The sequence below is a fragment of the Pangasianodon hypophthalmus genome, chromosome 18 (assembly GCF_027358585.1).
Source record: "Pangasianodon hypophthalmus isolate fPanHyp1 chromosome 18, fPanHyp1.pri, whole genome shotgun sequence".
Taxonomy (NCBI): Eukaryota; Metazoa; Chordata; class Actinopteri; order Siluriformes; family Pangasiidae; genus Pangasianodon; species Pangasianodon hypophthalmus.
Genome location: NC_069727.1, coordinates 20,277,186 through 20,294,437, shown reverse-complemented (window position 1 = coordinate 20,294,437; position 17,252 = coordinate 20,277,186). Strand labels below are relative to the sequence as shown.

The window sequence follows — 17,252 nt, the reverse complement described above, 5'->3', positions numbered from 1 at the left end:
CTGTTCTTTCCTCTGGCCTGAAGAACACCCCACAGTAAAGCGGTGACTCCAGAATGGTAGCCAGACTCCACCCCCAACAGATACCTGTCAATCTCTTTTGTCAGACACATATACATGTTAGGCAGACTCCACCCCTAACAGATAGCTGTCAATCTTTTTTTTGCCAGACACAGGTACAGCTTTGCTACAGCAAAGCCCACAAAAATAAGTTGAACTCATCAACGTTCCTCTCCACGGAAATCTTTAGTAAAAGGCGAAAGATTTATGCGTGAATGAAGAGAAACCTGAGCTATACGGGGAGTAGGACCAGGCCTCTGAAACACTTCTGGAAGTCTAGAAGACTGGCCTAGGGTGAGGTGGCTTGCGCCGGCCTCGTGCACCTTGATTGCTAAACAGGCAGAGCTGAAGCTATAGGTGTAGGATTTGTTTACATTTAGCAATGGGCTATAGTTTGTATTAAAACCTGTTATGCTCCCTCCTTTCTCACTAAGCACAGATGAAACATTTGCAAATTACATGTTTTTTTTTTTTTTTTTTTTTTTTTTTTTAAGTACCATAAGGCACTTTGCTCTTTTTCTTCTGTGGGAGCTATAAAAGATGTCAGGCTGGAGGTGGGGTGCTCAAGTCACCTTACACTGAGCCAGATTACTAGTTCCCAATCACTTATAGAGACAGCCATTACCCACCCACTCAGTCAGTGTTTAAGCCATCCTAGAACTGTCTGTGGGGTTGGAGTGGCTTCCCTTACTTCTTTCTAGCCACTCCTATGGTTCTGGTCTTTGTGGTGGCCCCAAAGAAGGAGCCGATATGAACAATGACTAGCCAGAGATGTGGCTGCCCCTCCCCAAAGAAAAAAAAACCCCAGTCTTTTTCTTTCTTTCTTTCTTTCTTTCTTTCTTTGAACCTTTTCAGAAGGTGCACCGTTCCTGGAGGTACTGCAATACCAGGTCGATGCGTGGAGCGGACGGAGCAAGCCCCTCTTCCAGCTCCCTGCTCTAAAAATCCGTTTAATATAGAGTCCTCGAATGGAGGACGTATCAGATATTAAACTGATAAGAACAGATACTACACTTGATCTTAGCCAAAAGGCCGAGAAGCGATAACCTGTTCTTTCCTCTGGCCTGAAGAACACCCCACAGTAAAGCGGTGACTCCAGAATGGTAGCCAGACTCCACCCCCAACAGATACCTGTCAATCTCTTTTGTCAGACACATATACATGTTAGGCAGACTCCACCCCTAACAGATAGCTGTCAATCTTTTTTTTGCCAGACACAGGTACAGCTTTGCTACAGCAAAGCCCACAAAAATAAGTTGAACTCATCAACGTTCCTCTCCACGGAAATCTTTAGTAAAAGGCGAAAGATTTATGCGTGAATGAAGAGAAACCTGAGCTATACGGGGAGTAGGACCAGGCCTCTGAAACACTTCTGGAAGTCTAGAAGACTGGCCTAGGGTGAGGTGGCTTGCGCCGGCCTCGTGCACCTTGATTGCTAAACAGGCAGAGCTGAAGCTATAGGTGTAGGATTTGTTTACATTTAGCAATGGGCTATAGTTTGTATTAAAACCTGTTATGCTCCCTCCTTTCTCACTAAGCACAGATGAAACATTTGCAAATTACATGTTTTTTTTTTTTTTTTTTTTTTTTTTTTTTTTTTAAGTACCATAAGGCACTTTGCTCTTTTTCTTCTGTGGGAGCTATAAAAGATGTCAGGCTGGAGGTGGGGTGCTCAAGTCACCTTACACTGAGCCAGATTACTAGTTCCCAATCACTTATAGAGACAGCCATTACCCACCCACTCAGTCAGTGTTTAAGCCATCCTAGAACTGTCTGTGGGGTTGGAGTGGCTTCCCTTACTTCTTTCTAGCCACTCCTATGGTTCTGGTCTTTGTGGTGGCCCCAAAGAAGGAGCCGATATGAACAATGACTAGCCAGAGATGTGGCTGCCCCTCCCCAAAGAAAAAAAAACCCCAGTCTTTTTCTTTCTTTCTTTCTTTCTTTCTTTCTTTGAACCTTTTCAGAAGGTGCACCGTTCCTGGAGGTACTGCAATACCAGGTCTATGCGTGGAGCGGACGGAGCAAGCCCCTCTTCCAGCTCCCTGCTCTAAAAATCCGTTTAATATAGAGTCCTCGAATGGAGGACGTATCAGATATTAAACTGATAAGAACAGATACTACACTTGATCTTAGCCAAAAGGCCGAGAAGCGATAACCTGTTCTTTCCTCTGGCCTGAAGAACACCCCACAGTAAAGCGGTGACTCCAGAATGGTAGCCAGACTCCACCCCCAACAGATACCTGTCAATCTCTTTTGTCAGACACATATACATGTTAGGCAGACTCCACCCCTAACAGATAGCTGTCAATCTTTTTTTTGCCAGACACAGGTACAGCTTTGCTACAGCAAAGCCCACAAAAATAAGTTGAACTCATCAACGTTCCTCTCCACGGAAATCTTTAGTAAAAGGCGAAAGATTTATGCGTGAATGAAGAGAAACCTGAGCTATACGGGGAGTAGGACCAGGCCTCTGAAACACTTCTGGAAGTCTAGAAGACTGGCCTAGGGTGAGGTGGCTTGCGCCGGCCTCGTGCACCTTGATTGCTAAACAGGCAGAGCTGAAGCTATAGGTGTAGGATTTGTTTACATTTAGCAATGGGCTATAGTTTGTATTAAAACCTGTTATGCTCCCTCCTTTCTCACTAAGCACAGATGAAACATTTGCAAATTACATGTTTTTTTTTTTTTTTTTTTTTTTTTTTTTAAGTACCATAAGGCACTTTGCTCTTTTTCTTCTGTGGGAGCTATAAAAGATGTCAGGCTGGAGGTGGGGTGCTCAAGTCACCTTACACTGAGCCAGATTACTAGTTCCCAATCACTTATAGAGACAGCCATTACCCACCCACTCAGTCAGTGTTTAAGCCATCCTAGAACTGTCTGTGGGGTTGGAGTGGCTTCCCTTACTTCTTTCTAGCCACTCCTATGGTTCTGGTCTTTGTGGTGGCCCCAAAGAAGGAGCCGATATGAACAATGACTAGCCAGAGATGTGGCTGCCCCTCCCCAAAGAAAAAAAAACCCCAGTCTTTTTCTTTCTTTCTTTCTTTCTTTCTTTCTTTGAACCTTTTCAGAAGGTGCACCGTTCCTGGAGGTACTGCAATACCAGGTCTATGCGTGGAGCGGACGGAGCAAGCCCCTCTTCCAGCTCCCTGCTCTAAAAATCCGTTTAATATAGAGTCCTCGAATGGAGGACGTATCAGATATTAAACTGATAAGAACAGATACTACACTTGATCTTAGCCAAAAGGCCGAGAAGCGATAACCTGTTCTTTCCTCTGGCCTGAAGAACACCCCACAGTAAAGCGGTGACTCCAGAATGGTAGCCAGACTCCACCCCCAACAGATACCTGTCAATCTCTTTTGTCAGACACATATACATGTTAGGCAGACTCCACCCCTAACAGATAGCTGTCAATCTTTTTTTTGCCAGACACAGGTACAGCTTTGCTACAGCAAAGCCCACAAAAATAAGTTGAACTCATCAACGTTCCTCTCCACGGAAATCTTTAGTAAAAGGCGAAAGATTTATGCGTGAATGAAGAGAAACCTGAGCTATACGGGGAGTAGGACCAGGCCTCTGAAACACTTCTGGAAGTCTAGAAGACTGGCCTAGGGTGAGGTGGCTTGCGCCGGCCTCGTGCACCTTGATTGCTAAACAGGCAGAGCTGAAGCTATAGGTGTAGGATTTGTTTACATTTAGCAATGGGCTATAGTTTGTATTAAAACCTGTTATGCTCCCTCCTTTCTCACTAAGCACAGATGAAACATTTGCAAATTACATGTTTTTTTTTTTTTTTTTTTTTTTTTTTTTAAGTACCATAAGGCACTTTGCTCTTTTTCTTCTGTGGGAGCTATAAAAGATGTCAGGCTGGAGGTGGGGTGCTCAAGTCACCTTACACTGAGCCAGATTACTAGTTCCCAATCACTTATAGAGACAGCCATTACCCACCCACTCAGTCAGTGTTTAAGCCATCCTAGAACTGTCTGTGGGGTTGGAGTGGCTTCCCTTACTTCTTTCTAGCCACTCCTATGGTTCTGGTCTTTGTGGTGGCCCCAAAGAAGGAGCCGATATGAACAATGACTAGCCAGAGATGTGGCTGCCCCTCCCCAAAGAAAAAAAAACCCCAGTCTTTTTCTTTCTTTCTTTCTTTCTTTCTTTCTTTGAACCTTTTCAGAAGGTGCACCGTTCCTGGAGGTACTGCAATACCAGGTCGATGCGTGGAGCGGACGGAGCAAGCCCCTCTTCCAGCTCCCTGCTCTAAAAATCCGTTTAATATAGAGTCCTCGAATGGAGGACGTATCAGATATTAAACTGATAAGAACAGATACTACACTTGATCTTAGCCAAAAGGCCGAGAAGCGATAACCTGTTCTTTCCTCTGGCCTGAAGAACACCCCACAGTAAAGCGGTGACTCCAGAATGGTAGCCAGACTCCACCCCCAACAGATACCTGTCAATCTCTTTTGTCAGACACATATACATGTTAGGCAGACTCCACCCCTAACAGATAGCTGTCAATCTTTTTTTTGCCAGACACAGGTACAGCTTTGCTACAGCAAAGCCCACAAAAATAAGTTGAACTCATCAACGTTCCTCTCCACGGAAATCTTTAGTAAAAGGCGAAAGATTTATGCGTGAATGAAGAGAAACCTGAGCTATACGGGGAGTAGGACCAGGCCTCTGAAACACTTCTGGAAGTCTAGAAGACTGGCCTAGGGTGAGGTGGCTTGCGCCGGCCTCGTGCACCTTGATTGCTAAACAGGCAGAGCTGAAGCTATAGGTGTAGGATTTGTTTACATTTAGCAATGGGCTATAGTTTGTATTAAAACCTGTTATGCTCCCTCCTTTCTCACTAAGCACAGATGAAACATTTGCAAATTACATGTTTTTTTTTTTTTTTTTTTTTTTTTTTTTTTTTTAAGTACCATAAGGCACTTTGCTCTTTTTCTTCTGTGGGAGCTATAAAAGATGTCAGGCTGGAGGTGGGGTGCTCAAGTCACCTTACACTGAGCCAGATTACTAGTTCCCAATCACTTATAGAGACAGCCATTACCCACCCACTCAGTCAGTGTTTAAGCCATCCTAGAACTGTCTGTGGGGTTGGAGTGGCTTCCCTTACTTCTTTCTAGCCACTCCTATGGTTCTGGTCTTTGTGGTGGCCCCAAAGAAGGAGCCGATATGAACAATGACTAGCCAGAGATGTGGCTGCCCCTCCCCAAAGAAAAAAAAACCCCAGTCTTTTTCTTTCTTTCTTTCTTTCTTTCTTTCTTTGAACCTTTTCAGAAGGTGCACCGTTCCTGGAGGTACTGCAATACCAGGTCTATGCGTGGAGCGGACGGAGCAAGCCCCTCTTCCAGCTCCCTGCTCTAAAAATCCGTTTAATATAGAGTCCTCGAATGGAGGACGTATCAGATATTAAACTGATAAGAACAGATACTACACTTGATCTTAGCCAAAAGGCCGAGAAGCGATAACCTGTTCTTTCCTCTGGCCTGAAGAACACCCCACAGTAAAGCGGTGACTCCAGAATGGTAGCCAGACTCCACCCCCAACAGATACCTGTCAATCTCTTTTGTCAGACACATATACATGTTAGGCAGACTCCACCCCTAACAGATAGCTGTCAATCTTTTTTTTGCCAGACACAGGTACAGCTTTGCTACAGCAAAGCCCACAAAAATAAGTTGAACTCATCAACGTTCCTCTCCACGGAAATCTTTAGTAAAAGGCGAAAGATTTATGCGTGAATGAAGAGAAACCTGAGCTATACGGGGAGTAGGACCAGGCCTCTGAAACACTTCTGGAAGTCTAGAAGACTGGCCTAGGGTGAGGTGGCTTGCGCCGGCCTCGTGCACCTTGATTGCTAAACAGGCAGAGCTGAAGCTATAGGTGTAGGATTTGTTTACATTTAGCAATGGGCTATAGTTTGTATTAAAACCTGTTATGCTCCCTCCTTTCTCACTAAGCACAGATGAAACATTTGCAAATTACATGTTTTTTTTTTTTTTTTTTTTTTTTTTTTTAAGTACCATAAGGCACTTTGCTCTTTTTCTTCTGTGGGAGCTATAAAAGATGTCAGGCTGGAGGTGGGGTGCTCAAGTCACCTTACACTGAGCCAGATTACTAGTTCCCAATCACTTATAGAGACAGCCATTACCCACCCACTCAGTCAGTGTTTAAGCCATCCTAGAACTGTCTGTGGGGTTGGAGTGGCTTCCCTTACTTCTTTCTAGCCACTCCTATGGTTCTGGTCTTTGTGGTGGCCCCAAAGAAGGAGCCGATATGAACAATGACTAGCCAGAGATGTGGCTGCCCCTCCCCAAAGAAAAAAAAACCCCAGTCTTTTTCTTTCTTTCTTTCTTTCTTTCTTTCTTTGAACCTTTTCAGAAGGTGCACCGTTCCTGGAGGTACTGCAATACCAGGTCTATGCGTGGAGCGGACGGAGCAAGCCCCTCTTCCAGCTCCCTGCTCTAAAAATCCGTTTAATATAGAGTCCTCGAATGGAGGACGTATCAGATATTAAACTGATAAGAACAGATACTACACTTGATCTTAGCCAAAAGGCCGAGAAGCGATAACCTGTTCTTTCCTCTGGCCTGAAGAACACCCCACAGTAAAGCGGTGACTCCAGAATGGTAGCCAGACTCCACCCCCAACAGATACCTGTCAATCTCTTTTGTCAGACACATATACATGTTAGGCAGACTCCACCCCTAACAGATAGCTGTCAATCTTTTTTTTGCCAGACACAGGTACAGCTTTGCTACAGCAAAGCCCACAAAAATAAGTTGAACTCATCAACGTTCCTCTCCACGGAAATCTTTAGTAAAAGGCGAAAGATTTATGCGTGAATGAAGAGAAACCTGAGCTATACGGGGAGTAGGACCAGGCCTCTGAAACACTTCTGGAAGTCTAGAAGACTGGCCTAGGGTGAGGTGGCTTGCGCCGGCCTCGTGCACCTTGATTGCTAAACAGGCAGAGCTGAAGCTATAGGTGTAGGATTTGTTTACATTTAGCAATGGGCTATAGTTTGTATTAAAACCTGTTATGCTCCCTCCTTTCTCACTAAGCACAGATGAAACATTTGCAAATTACATGTTTTTTTTTTTTTTTTTTTTTTTTTTTTTAAGTACCATAAGGCACTTTGCTCTTTTTCTTCTGTGGGAGCTATAAAAGATGTCAGGCTGGAGGTGGGGTGCTCAAGTCACCTTACACTGAGCCAGATTACTAGTTCCCAATCACTTATAGAGACAGCCATTACCCACCCACTCAGTCAGTGTTTAAGCCATCCTAGAACTGTCTGTGGGGTTGGAGTGGCTTCCCTTACTTCTTTCTAGCCACTCCTATGGTTCTGGTCTTTGTGGTGGCCCCAAAGAAGGAGCCGATATGAACAATGACTAGCCAGAGATGTGGCTGCCCCTCCCCAAAGAAAAAAAAACCCCAGTCTTTTTCTTTCTTTCTTTCTTTCTTTCTTTCTTTGAACCTTTTCAGAAGGTGCACCGTTCCTGGAGGTACTGCAATACCAGGTCGATGCGTGGAGCGGACGGAGCAAGCCCCTCTTCCAGCTCCCTGCTCTAAAAATCCGTTTAATATAGAGTCCTCGAATGGAGGACGTATCAGATATTAAACTGATAAGAACAGATACTACACTTGATCTTAGCCAAAAGGCCGAGAAGCGATAACCTGTTCTTTCCTCTGGCCTGAAGAACACCCCACAGTAAAGCGGTGACTCCAGAATGGTAGCCAGACTCCACCCCCAACAGATACCTGTCAATCTCTTTTGTCAGACACATATACATGTTAGGCAGACTCCACCCCTAACAGATAGCTGTCAATCTTTTTTTTGCCAGACACAGGTACAGCTTTGCTACAGCAAAGCCCACAAAAATAAGTTGAACTCATCAACGTTCCTCTCCACGGAAATCTTTAGTAAAAGGCGAAAGATTTATGCGTGAATGAAGAGAAACCTGAGCTATACGGGGAGTAGGACCAGGCCTCTGAAACACTTCTGGAAGTCTAGAAGACTGGCCTAGGGTGAGGTGGCTTGCGCCGGCCTCGTGCACCTTGATTGCTAAACAGGCAGAGCTGAAGCTATAGGTGTAGGATTTGTTTACATTTAGCAATGGGCTATAGTTTGTATTAAAACCTGTTATGCTCCCTCCTTTCTCACTAAGCACAGATGAAACATTTGCAAATTACATGTTTTTTTTTTTTTTTTTTTTTTTTTTTTTTAAGTACCATAAGGCACTTTGCTCTTTTTCTTCTGTGGGAGCTATAAAAGATGTCAGGCTGGAGGTGGGGTGCTCAAGTCACCTTACACTGAGCCAGATTACTAGTTCCCAATCACTTATAGAGACAGCCATTACCCACCCACTCAGTCAGTGTTTAAGCCATCCTAGAACTGTCTGTGGGGTTGGAGTGGCTTCCCTTACTTCTTTCTAGCCACTCCTATGGTTCTGGTCTTTGTGGTGGCCCCAAAGAAGGAGCCGATATGAACAATGACTAGCCAGAGATGTGGCTGCCCCTCCCCAAAGAAAAAAAAACCCCAGTCTTTTTCTTTCTTTCTTTCTTTGAACCTTTTCAGAAGGTGCACCGTTCCTGGAGGTACTGCAATACCAGGTCTATGCGTGGAGCGGACGGAGCAAGCCCCTCTTCCAGCTCCCTGCTCTAAAAATCCGTTTAATATAGAGTCCTCGAATGGAGGACGTATCAGATATTAAACTGATAAGAACAGATACTACACTTGATCTTAGCCAAAAGGCCGAGAAGCGATAACCTGTTCTTTCCTCTGGCCTGAAGAACACCCCACAGTAAAGCGGTGACTCCAGAATGGTAGCCAGACTCCACCCCCAACAGATACCTGTCAATCTCTTTTGTCAGACACATATACATGTTAGGCAGACTCCACCCCTAACAGATAGCTGTCAATCTTTTTTTTGCCAGACACAGGTACAGCTTTGCTACAGCAAAGCCCACAAAAATAAGTTGAACTCATCAACGTTCCTCTCCACGGAAATCTTTAGTAAAAGGCGAAAGATTTATGCGTGAATGAAGAGAAACCTGAGCTATACGGGGAGTAGGACCAGGCCTCTGAAACACTTCTGGAAGTCTAGAAGACTGGCCTAGGGTGAGGTGGCTTGCGCCGGCCTCGTGCACCTTGATTGCTAAACAGGCAGAGCTGAAGCTATAGGTGTAGGATTTGTTTACATTTAGCAATGGGCTATAGTTTGTATTAAAACCTGTTATGCTCCCTCCTTTCTCACTAAGCACAGATGAAACATTTGCAAATTACATGTTTTTTTTTTTTTTTTTTTTTTTTTTTTTAAGTACCATAAGGCACTTTGCTCTTTTTCTTCTGTGGGAGCTATAAAAGATGTCAGGCTGGAGGTGGGGTGCTCAAGTCACCTTACACTGAGCCAGATTACTAGTTCCCAATCACTTATAGAGACAGCCATTACCCACCCACTCAGTCAGTGTTTAAGCCATCCTAGAACTGTCTGTGGGGTTGGAGTGGCTTCCCTTACTTCTTTCTAGCCACTCCTATGGTTCTGGTCTTTGTGGTGGCCCCAAAGAAGGAGCCGATATGAACAATGACTAGCCAGAGATGTGGCTGCCCCTCCCCAAAGAAAAAAAAACCCCAGTCTTTTTCTTTCTTTCTTTCTTTCTTTCTTTCTTTGAACCTTTTCAGAAGGTGCACCGTTCCTGGAGGTACTGCAATACCAGGTCGATGCGTGGAGCGGACGGAGCAAGCCCCTCTTCCAGCTCCCTGCTCTAAAAATCCGTTTAATATAGAGTCCTCGAATGGAGGACGTATCAGATATTAAACTGATAAGAACAGATTTTTTTTTTTTTTTTTTTTATTAAAACCAGAACATATCCAAAAAAAAAACCCTTATCATCCAAACATTATTTCATCCAATTACACAATCAAAGCAAGGCAAAACTAAGAACAAAACAAAAAATCAGAAACTACAATCAGACCAAAAAACAAAACAGCAACATTCATAAAATCATTCCCTCATTTCAGCATAATCCCTGCATCAAAAATTTCACAAAAATTGCAACACATACACATCCCCCCATTTCCAATCAAGTAGTTATTTAAACCAACTTAGGAGAGAAAAAAAAAAAAAAAAAAAAAACATGTAATTTGCAAATGTTTCATCTGTGCTTAGTGAGAAAGGAGGGAGCATAACAGGTTTTAATACAAACTATAGCCCATTGCTAAATGTAAACAAATCCTACACCTATAGCTTCAGCTCTGCCTGTTTAGCAATCAAGGTGCACGAGGCCGGCGCAAGCCACCTCACCCTAGGCCAGTCTTCTAGACTTCCAGAAGTGTTTCAGAGGTCTGGTCCTACTCCCCGTATAGCTCAGGTTTCTCTTCATTCACGCATGATAAGAACAGATACTACACTTGATCTTAGCCAAAAGGCCGAGAAGCGATAACCTGTTCTTTCCTCTGGCCTGAAGAACACCCCACAGTAAAGCGGTGACTCCAGAATGGTAGCCAGACTCCACCCCCAACAGATACCTGTCAATCTCTTTTGTCAGACACATATACATGTTAGGCAGACTCCACCCCTAACAGATAGCTGTCAATCTTTTTTTTGCCAGACACAGGTACAGCTTTGCTACAGCAAAGCCCACAAAAATAAGTTGAACTCATCAACGTTCCTCTCCACGGAAATCTTTAGTAAAAGGCGAAAGATTTATGCGTGAATGAAGAGAAACCTGAGCTATACGGGGAGTAGGACCAGGCCTCTGAAACACTTCTGGAAGTCTAGAAGACTGGCCTAGGGTGAGGTGGCTTGCGCCGGCCTCGTGCACCTTGATTGCTAAACAGGCAGAGCTGAAGCTATAGGTGTAGGATTTGTTTACATTTAGCAATGGGCTATAGTTTGTATTAAAACCTGTTATGCTCCCTCCTTTCTCACTAAGCACAGATGAAACATTTGCAAATTACATGTTTTTTTTTTTTTTTTTTTTTTTTTTTTTTTTTTAAGTACCATAAGGCACTTTGCTCTTTTTCTTCTGTGGGAGCTATAAAAGATGTCAGGCTGGAGGTGGGGTGCTCAAGTCACCTTACACTGAGCCAGATTACTAGTTCCCAATCACTTATAGAGACAGCCATTACCCACCCACTCAGTCAGTGTTTAAGCCATCCTAGAACTGTCTGTGGGGTTGGAGTGGCTTCCCTTACTTCTTTCTAGCCACTCCTATGGTTCTGGTCTTTGTGGTGGCCCCAAAGAAGGAGCCGATATGAACAATGACTAGCCAGAGATGTGGCTGCCCCTCCCCAAAGAAAAAAAAACCCCAGTCTTTTTCTTTCTTTCTTTCTTTCTTTCTTTCTTTGAACCTTTTCAGAAGGTGCACCGTTCCTGGAGGTACTGCAATACCAGGTCGATGCGTGGAGCGGACGGAGCAAGCCCCTCTTCCAGCTCCCTGCTCTAAAAATCCGTTTAATATAGAGTCCTCGAATGGAGGACGTATCAGATATTAAACTGATAAGAACAGATACTACACTTGATCTTAGCCAAAAGGCCGAGAAGCGATAACCTGTTCTTTCCTCTGGCCTGAAGAACACCCCACAGTAAAGCGGTGACTCCAGAATGGTAGCCAGACTCCACCCCCAACAGATACCTGTCAATCTCTTTTGTCAGACACATATACATGTTAGGCAGACTCCACCCCTAACAGATAGCTGTCAATCTTTTTTTTGCCAGACACAGGTACAGCTTTGCTACAGCAAAGCCCACAAAAATAAGTTGAACTCATCAACGTTCCTCTCCACGGAAATCTTTAGTAAAAGGCGAAAGATTTATGCGTGAATGAAGAGAAACCTGAGCTATACGGGGAGTAGGACCAGGCCTCTGAAACACTTCTGGAAGTCTAGAAGACTGGCCTAGGGTGAGGTGGCTTGCGCCGGCCTCGTGCACCTTGATTGCTAAACAGGCAGAGCTGAAGCTATAGGTGTAGGATTTGTTTACATTTAGCAATGGGCTATAGTTTGTATTAAAACCTGTTATGCTCCCTCCTTTCTCACTAAGCACAGATGAAACATTTGCAAATTACATGTTTTTTTTTTTTTTTTTTTTTTTTTTTTTTTTTAAGTACCATAAGGCACTTTGCTCTTTTTCTTCTGTGGGAGCTATAAAAGATGTCAGGCTGGAGGTGGGGTGCTCAAGTCACCTTACACTGAGCCAGATTACTAGTTCCCAATCACTTATAGAGACAGCCATTACCCACCCACTCAGTCAGTGTTTAAGCCATCCTAGAACTGTCTGTGGGGTTGGAGTGGCTTCCCTTACTTCTTTCTAGCCACTCCTATGGTTCTGGTCTTTGTGGTGGCCCCAAAGAAGGAGCCGATATGAACAATGACTAGCCAGAGATGTGGCTGCCCCTCCCCAAAGAAAAAAAAACCCCAGTCTTTTTCTTTCTTTCTTTCTTTCTTTCTTTCTTTGAACCTTTTCAGAAGGTGCACCGTTCCTGGAGGTACTGCAATACCAGGTCGATGCGTGGAGCGGACGGAGCAAGCCCCTCTTCCAGCTCCCTGCTCTAAAAATCCGTTTAATATAGAGTCCTCGAATGGAGGACGTATCAGATATTAAACTGATAAGAACAGATACTACACTTGATCTTAGCCAAAAGGCCGAGAAGCGATAACCTGTTCTTTCCTCTGGCCTGAAGAACACCCCACAGTAAAGCGGTGACTCCAGAATGGTAGCCAGACTCCACCCCCAACAGATACCTGTCAATCTCTTTTGTCAGACACATATACATGTTAGGCAGACTCCACCCCTAACAGATAGCTGTCAATCTTTTTTTTGCCAGACACAGGTACAGCTTTGCTACAGCAAAGCCCACAAAAATAAGTTGAACTCATCAACGTTCCTCTCCACGGAAATCTTTAGTAAAAGGCGAAAGATTTATGCGTGAATGAAGAGAAACCTGAGCTATACGGGGAGTAGGACCAGGCCTCTGAAACACTTCTGGAAGTCTAGAAGACTGGCCTAGGGTGAGGTGGCTTGCGCCGGCCTCGTGCACCTTGATTGCTAAACAGGCAGAGCTGAAGCTATAGGTGTAGGATTTGTTTACATTTAGCAATGGGCTATAGTTTGTATTAAAACCTGTTATGCTCCCTCCTTTCTCACTAAGCACAGATGAAACATTTGCAAATTACATGTTTTTTTTTTTTTTTTTTTTTTTTTTTTTTTTTTAAGTACCATAAGGCACTTTGCTCTTTTTCTTCTGTGGGAGCTATAAAAGATGTCAGGCTGGAGGTGGGGTGCTCAAGTCACCTTACACTGAGCCAGATTACTAGTTCCCAATCACTTATAGAGACAGCCATTACCCACCCACTCAGTCAGTGTTTAAGCCATCCTAGAACTGTCTGTGGGGTTGGAGTGGCTTCCCTTACTTCTTTCTAGCCACTCCTATGGTTCTGGTCTTTGTGGTGGCCCCAAAGAAGGAGCCGATATGAACAATGACTAGCCAGAGATGTGGCTGCCCCTCCCCAAAGAAAAAAAAACCCCAGTCTTTTTCTTTCTTTCTTTCTTTCTTTCTTTCTTTGAACCTTTTCAGAAGGTGCACCGTTCCTGGAGGTACTGCAATACCAGGTCGATGCGTGGAGCGGACGGAGCAAGCCCCTCTTCCAGCTCCCTGCTCTAAAAATCCGTTTAATATAGAGTCCTCGAATGGAGGACGTATCAGATATTAAACTGATAAGAACAGATACTACACTTGATCTTAGCCAAAAGGCCGAGAAGCGATAACCTGTTCTTTCCTCTGGCCTGAAGAACACCCCACAGTAAAGCGGTGACTCCAGAATGGTAGCCAGACTCCACCCCCAACAGATACCTGTCAATCTCTTTTGTCAGACACATATACATGTTAGGCAGACTCCACCCCTAACAGATAGCTGTCAATCTTTTTTTTGCCAGACACAGGTACAGCTTTGCTACAGCAAAGCCCACAAAAATAAGTTGAACTCATCAACGTTCCTCTCCACGGAAATCTTTAGTAAAAGGCGAAAGATTTATGCGTGAATGAAGAGAAACCTGAGCTATACGGGGAGTAGGACCAGGCCTCTGAAACACTTCTGGAAGTCTAGAAGACTGGCCTAGGGTGAGGTGGCTTGCGCCGGCCTCGTGCACCTTGATTGCTAAACAGGCAGAGCTGAAGCTATAGGTGTAGGATTTGTTTACATTTAGCAATGGGCTATAGTTTGTATTAAAACCTGTTATGCTCCCTCCTTTCTCACTAAGCACAGATGAAACATTTGCAAATTACATGTTTTTTTTTTTTTTTTTTTTTTTTTTTTTTTTTTAAGTACCATAAGGCACTTTGCTCTTTTTCTTCTGTGGGAGCTATAAAAGATGTCAGGCTGGAGGTGGGGTGCTCAAGTCACCTTACACTGAGCCAGATTACTAGTTCCCAATCACTTATAGAGACAGCCATTACCCACCCACTCAGTCAGTGTTTAAGCCATCCTAGAACTGTCTGTGGGGTTGGAGTGGCTTCCCTTACTTCTTTCTAGCCACTCCTATGGTTCTGGTCTTTGTGGTGGCCCCAAAGAAGGAGCCGATATGAACAATGACTAGCCAGAGATGTGGCTGCCCCTCCCCAAAGAAAAAAAAACCCCAGTCTTTTTCTTTCTTTCTTTCTTTCTTTCTTTCTTTGAACCTTTTCAGAAGGTGCACCGTTCCTGGAGGTACTGCAATACCAGGTCGATGCGTGGAGCGGACGGAGCAAGCCCCTCTTCCAGCTCCCTGCTCTAAAAATCCGTTTAATATAGAGTCCTCGAATGGAGGACGTATCAGATATTAAACTGATAAGAACAGATACTACACTTGATCTTAGCCAAAAGGCCGAGAAGCGATAACCTGTTCTTTCCTCTGGCCTGAAGAACACCCCACAGTAAAGCGGTGACTCCAGAATGGTAGCCAGACTCCACCCCCAACAGATACCTGTCAATCTCTTTTGTCAGACACATATACATGTTAGGCAGACTCCACCCCTAACAGATAGCTGTCAATCTTTTTTTTGCCAGACACAGGTACAGCTTTGCTACAGCAAAGCCCACAAAAATAAGTTGAACTCATCAACGTTCCTCTCCACGGAAATCTTTAGTAAAAGGCGAAAGATTTATGCGTGAATGAAGAGAAACCTGAGCTATACGGGGAGTAGGACCAGGCCTCTGAAACACTTCTGGAAGTCTAGAAGACTGGCCTAGGGTGAGGTGGCTTGCGCCGGCCTCGTGCACCTTGATTGCTAAACAGGCAGAGCTGAAGCTATAGGTGTAGGATTTGTTTACATTTAGCAATGGGCTATAGTTTGTATTAAAACCTGTTATGCTCCCTCCTTTCTCACTAAGCACAGATGAAACATTTGCAAATTACATGTTTTTTTTTTTTTTTTTTTTTTTTTTTTTTTTTTTAAGTACCATAAGGCACTTTGCTCTTTTTCTTCTGTGGGAGCTATAAAAGATGTCAGGCTGGAGGTGGGGTGCTCAAGTCACCTTACACTGAGCCAGATTACTAGTTCCCAATCACTTATAGAGACAGCCATTACCCACCCACTCAGTCAGTGTTTAAGCCATCCTAGAACTGTCTGTGGGGTTGGAGTGGCTTCCCTTACTTCTTTCTAGCCACTCCTATGGTTCTGGTCTTTGTGGTGGCCCCAAAGAAGGAGCCGATATGAACAATGACTAGCCAGAGATGTGGCTGCCCCTCCCCAAAGAAAAAAAAACCCCAGTCTTTTTCTTTCTTTCTTTCTTTCTTTCTTTCTTTGAACCTTTTCAGAAGGTGCACCGTTCCTGGAGGTACTGCAATACCAGGTCGATGCGTGGAGCGGACGGAGCAAGCCCCTCTTCCAGCTCCCTGCTCTAAAAATCCGTTTAATATAGAGTCCTCGAATGGAGGACGTATCAGATATTAAACTGATAAGAACAGATACTACACTTGATCTTAGCCAAAAGGCCGAGAAGCGATAACCTGTTCTTTCCTCTGGCCTGAAGAACACCCCACAGTAAAGCGGTGACTCCAGAATGGTAGCCAGACTCCACCCCCAACAGATACCTGTCAATCTCTTTTGTCAGACACATATACATGTTAGGCAGACTCCACCCCTAACAGATAGCTGTCAATCTTTTTTTTGCCAGACACAGGTACAGCTTTGCTACAGCAAAGCCCACAAAAATAAGTTGAACTCATCAACGTTCCTCTCCACGGAAATCTTTAGTAAAAGGCGAAAGATTTATGCGTGAATGAAGAGAAACCTGAGCTATACGGGGAGTAGGACCAGGCCTCTGAAACACTTCTGGAAGTCTAGAAGACTGGCCTAGGGTGAGGTGGCTTGCGCCGGCCTCGTGCACCTTGATTGCTAAACAGGCAGAGCTGAAGCTATAGGTGTAGGATTTGTTTACATTTAGCAATGGGCTATAGTTTGTATTAAAACCTGTTATGCTCCCTCCTTTCTCACTAAGCACAGATGAAACATTTGCAAATTACATGTTTTTTTTTTTTTTTTTTTTTTTTTTTTTTTTTTAAGTACCATAAGGCACTTTGCTCTTTTTCTTCTGTGGGAGCTATAAAAGATGTCAGGCTGGAGGTGGGGTGCTCAAGTCACCTTACACTGAGCCAGATTACTAGTTCCCAATCACTTATAGAGACAGCCATTACCCACCCACTCAGTCAGTGTTTAAGCCATCCTAGAACTGTCTGTGGGGTTGGAGTGGCTTCCCTTACTTCTTTCTAGCCACTCCTATGGTTCTGGTCTTTGTGGTGGCCCCAAAGAAGGAGCCGATATGAACAATGACTAGCCAGAGATGTGGCTGCCCCTCCCCAAAGAAAAAAAAACCCCAGTCTTTTTCTTTCTTTCTTTCTTTCTTTGAACCTTTTCAGAAGGTGCACCGTTCCTGGAGGTACTGCAATACCAGGTCGATGCGTGGAGCGGACGGAGCAAGCCCCTCTTCCAGCTCCCTGCTCTAAAAATCCGTTTAATATAGAGTCCTCGAATGGAGGACGTATCAGATATTAAACTGATAAGAACAGATACTACACTTGATCTTAGCCAAAAGGCCGAGAAGCGATAACCTGTTCTTTCCTCTGGCCTGAAGAACACCCCACAGTAAAGCGGTGACTCCAGAATGGTAGCCAGACTCCACCCCCAACAGATACCTGTCAATCTCTTTTGT

General features: G+C 44.3%; 30 non-coding genes and 1 pseudogene across 30 annotated transcripts; all 31 read right to left on the bottom strand.

Moving 5' to 3' along the window:
- Positions 1-177: 177 nt before the first annotated feature.
- LOC128321508 (U5 spliceosomal RNA) lies at positions 178-292 on the bottom strand. Its single transcript, XR_008305102.1, has one exon. It is a non-coding gene; the product is annotated as a U5 spliceosomal RNA (small nuclear RNA).
- A 618-nt stretch (positions 293-910) lies between these two features.
- On the bottom strand, positions 911-1,101 carry LOC128321289 (U2 spliceosomal RNA). The gene has a single exon (XR_008304890.1). It is a non-coding gene; the product is annotated as a U2 spliceosomal RNA (small nuclear RNA).
- Positions 1,102-1,281: 180 nt separating this feature from the next.
- Positions 1,282-1,396, bottom strand: LOC128321507 (U5 spliceosomal RNA). The gene has a single exon (XR_008305101.1). It is a non-coding gene; the product is annotated as a U5 spliceosomal RNA (small nuclear RNA).
- A 623-nt stretch (positions 1,397-2,019) lies between these two features.
- Positions 2,020-2,210, bottom strand: LOC128321357 (U2 spliceosomal RNA). Its single transcript, XR_008304958.1, has one exon. It is a non-coding gene; the product is annotated as a U2 spliceosomal RNA (small nuclear RNA).
- Positions 2,211-2,390: 180 nt separating this feature from the next.
- Positions 2,391-2,505, bottom strand: LOC128321506 (U5 spliceosomal RNA). The gene has a single exon (XR_008305100.1). It is a non-coding gene; the product is annotated as a U5 spliceosomal RNA (small nuclear RNA).
- Positions 2,506-3,123: 618 nt separating this feature from the next.
- Positions 3,124-3,314, bottom strand: LOC128321356 (U2 spliceosomal RNA). The gene has a single exon (XR_008304956.1). It is a non-coding gene; the product is annotated as a U2 spliceosomal RNA (small nuclear RNA).
- A 180-nt stretch (positions 3,315-3,494) lies between these two features.
- Positions 3,495-3,609, bottom strand: LOC128321505 (U5 spliceosomal RNA). The gene has a single exon (XR_008305099.1). It is a non-coding gene; the product is annotated as a U5 spliceosomal RNA (small nuclear RNA).
- Positions 3,610-4,227: 618 nt separating this feature from the next.
- LOC128321288 (U2 spliceosomal RNA) lies at positions 4,228-4,418 on the bottom strand. Its single transcript, XR_008304889.1, has one exon. It is a non-coding gene; the product is annotated as a U2 spliceosomal RNA (small nuclear RNA).
- Positions 4,419-4,598: 180 nt separating this feature from the next.
- Positions 4,599-4,713, bottom strand: LOC128321504 (U5 spliceosomal RNA). Its single transcript, XR_008305098.1, has one exon. It is a non-coding gene; the product is annotated as a U5 spliceosomal RNA (small nuclear RNA).
- Positions 4,714-5,336: 623 nt separating this feature from the next.
- On the bottom strand, positions 5,337-5,527 carry LOC128321355 (U2 spliceosomal RNA). The gene has a single exon (XR_008304955.1). It is a non-coding gene; the product is annotated as a U2 spliceosomal RNA (small nuclear RNA).
- A 180-nt stretch (positions 5,528-5,707) lies between these two features.
- LOC128321502 (U5 spliceosomal RNA) lies at positions 5,708-5,822 on the bottom strand. Its single transcript, XR_008305097.1, has one exon. It is a non-coding gene; the product is annotated as a U5 spliceosomal RNA (small nuclear RNA).
- Positions 5,823-6,440: 618 nt separating this feature from the next.
- On the bottom strand, positions 6,441-6,631 carry LOC128321353 (U2 spliceosomal RNA). The gene has a single exon (XR_008304953.1). It is a non-coding gene; the product is annotated as a U2 spliceosomal RNA (small nuclear RNA).
- A 180-nt stretch (positions 6,632-6,811) lies between these two features.
- Positions 6,812-6,926, bottom strand: LOC128321501 (U5 spliceosomal RNA). The gene has a single exon (XR_008305096.1). It is a non-coding gene; the product is annotated as a U5 spliceosomal RNA (small nuclear RNA).
- A 618-nt stretch (positions 6,927-7,544) lies between these two features.
- On the bottom strand, positions 7,545-7,735 carry LOC128321287 (U2 spliceosomal RNA). Its single transcript, XR_008304888.1, has one exon. It is a non-coding gene; the product is annotated as a U2 spliceosomal RNA (small nuclear RNA).
- Positions 7,736-7,915: 180 nt separating this feature from the next.
- LOC128321500 (U5 spliceosomal RNA) lies at positions 7,916-8,030 on the bottom strand. The gene has a single exon (XR_008305095.1). It is a non-coding gene; the product is annotated as a U5 spliceosomal RNA (small nuclear RNA).
- A 607-nt stretch (positions 8,031-8,637) lies between these two features.
- On the bottom strand, positions 8,638-8,828 carry LOC128321352 (U2 spliceosomal RNA). The gene has a single exon (XR_008304952.1). It is a non-coding gene; the product is annotated as a U2 spliceosomal RNA (small nuclear RNA).
- Positions 8,829-9,008: 180 nt separating this feature from the next.
- On the bottom strand, positions 9,009-9,123 carry LOC128321498 (U5 spliceosomal RNA). Its single transcript, XR_008305093.1, has one exon. It is a non-coding gene; the product is annotated as a U5 spliceosomal RNA (small nuclear RNA).
- Positions 9,124-9,741: 618 nt separating this feature from the next.
- LOC128321388 (U2 spliceosomal RNA) lies at positions 9,742-9,932 on the bottom strand. The gene has a single exon (XR_008304987.1). It is a non-coding gene; the product is annotated as a U2 spliceosomal RNA (small nuclear RNA).
- Positions 9,933-10,391: 459 nt separating this feature from the next.
- On the bottom strand, positions 10,392-10,502 carry LOC128321398 (uncharacterized; annotated as a pseudogene).
- Positions 10,503-10,682: 180 nt separating this feature from the next.
- LOC128321497 (U5 spliceosomal RNA) lies at positions 10,683-10,797 on the bottom strand. The gene has a single exon (XR_008305091.1). It is a non-coding gene; the product is annotated as a U5 spliceosomal RNA (small nuclear RNA).
- A 623-nt stretch (positions 10,798-11,420) lies between these two features.
- LOC128321286 (U2 spliceosomal RNA) lies at positions 11,421-11,611 on the bottom strand. Its single transcript, XR_008304887.1, has one exon. It is a non-coding gene; the product is annotated as a U2 spliceosomal RNA (small nuclear RNA).
- A 180-nt stretch (positions 11,612-11,791) lies between these two features.
- LOC128321496 (U5 spliceosomal RNA) lies at positions 11,792-11,906 on the bottom strand. Its single transcript, XR_008305090.1, has one exon. It is a non-coding gene; the product is annotated as a U5 spliceosomal RNA (small nuclear RNA).
- A 622-nt stretch (positions 11,907-12,528) lies between these two features.
- LOC128321285 (U2 spliceosomal RNA) lies at positions 12,529-12,719 on the bottom strand. The gene has a single exon (XR_008304886.1). It is a non-coding gene; the product is annotated as a U2 spliceosomal RNA (small nuclear RNA).
- A 180-nt stretch (positions 12,720-12,899) lies between these two features.
- Positions 12,900-13,014, bottom strand: LOC128321495 (U5 spliceosomal RNA). Its single transcript, XR_008305089.1, has one exon. It is a non-coding gene; the product is annotated as a U5 spliceosomal RNA (small nuclear RNA).
- Positions 13,015-13,637: 623 nt separating this feature from the next.
- Positions 13,638-13,828, bottom strand: LOC128321283 (U2 spliceosomal RNA). The gene has a single exon (XR_008304885.1). It is a non-coding gene; the product is annotated as a U2 spliceosomal RNA (small nuclear RNA).
- Positions 13,829-14,008: 180 nt separating this feature from the next.
- Positions 14,009-14,123, bottom strand: LOC128321494 (U5 spliceosomal RNA). The gene has a single exon (XR_008305088.1). It is a non-coding gene; the product is annotated as a U5 spliceosomal RNA (small nuclear RNA).
- A 623-nt stretch (positions 14,124-14,746) lies between these two features.
- LOC128321282 (U2 spliceosomal RNA) lies at positions 14,747-14,937 on the bottom strand. The gene has a single exon (XR_008304884.1). It is a non-coding gene; the product is annotated as a U2 spliceosomal RNA (small nuclear RNA).
- A 180-nt stretch (positions 14,938-15,117) lies between these two features.
- On the bottom strand, positions 15,118-15,232 carry LOC128321491 (U5 spliceosomal RNA). The gene has a single exon (XR_008305086.1). It is a non-coding gene; the product is annotated as a U5 spliceosomal RNA (small nuclear RNA).
- A 624-nt stretch (positions 15,233-15,856) lies between these two features.
- On the bottom strand, positions 15,857-16,047 carry LOC128321281 (U2 spliceosomal RNA). Its single transcript, XR_008304883.1, has one exon. It is a non-coding gene; the product is annotated as a U2 spliceosomal RNA (small nuclear RNA).
- Positions 16,048-16,227: 180 nt separating this feature from the next.
- LOC128321490 (U5 spliceosomal RNA) lies at positions 16,228-16,342 on the bottom strand. The gene has a single exon (XR_008305085.1). It is a non-coding gene; the product is annotated as a U5 spliceosomal RNA (small nuclear RNA).
- Positions 16,343-16,957: 615 nt separating this feature from the next.
- LOC128321279 (U2 spliceosomal RNA) lies at positions 16,958-17,148 on the bottom strand. The gene has a single exon (XR_008304881.1). It is a non-coding gene; the product is annotated as a U2 spliceosomal RNA (small nuclear RNA).
- Between the last annotated feature and the right edge of the window lie 104 nt (positions 17,149-17,252).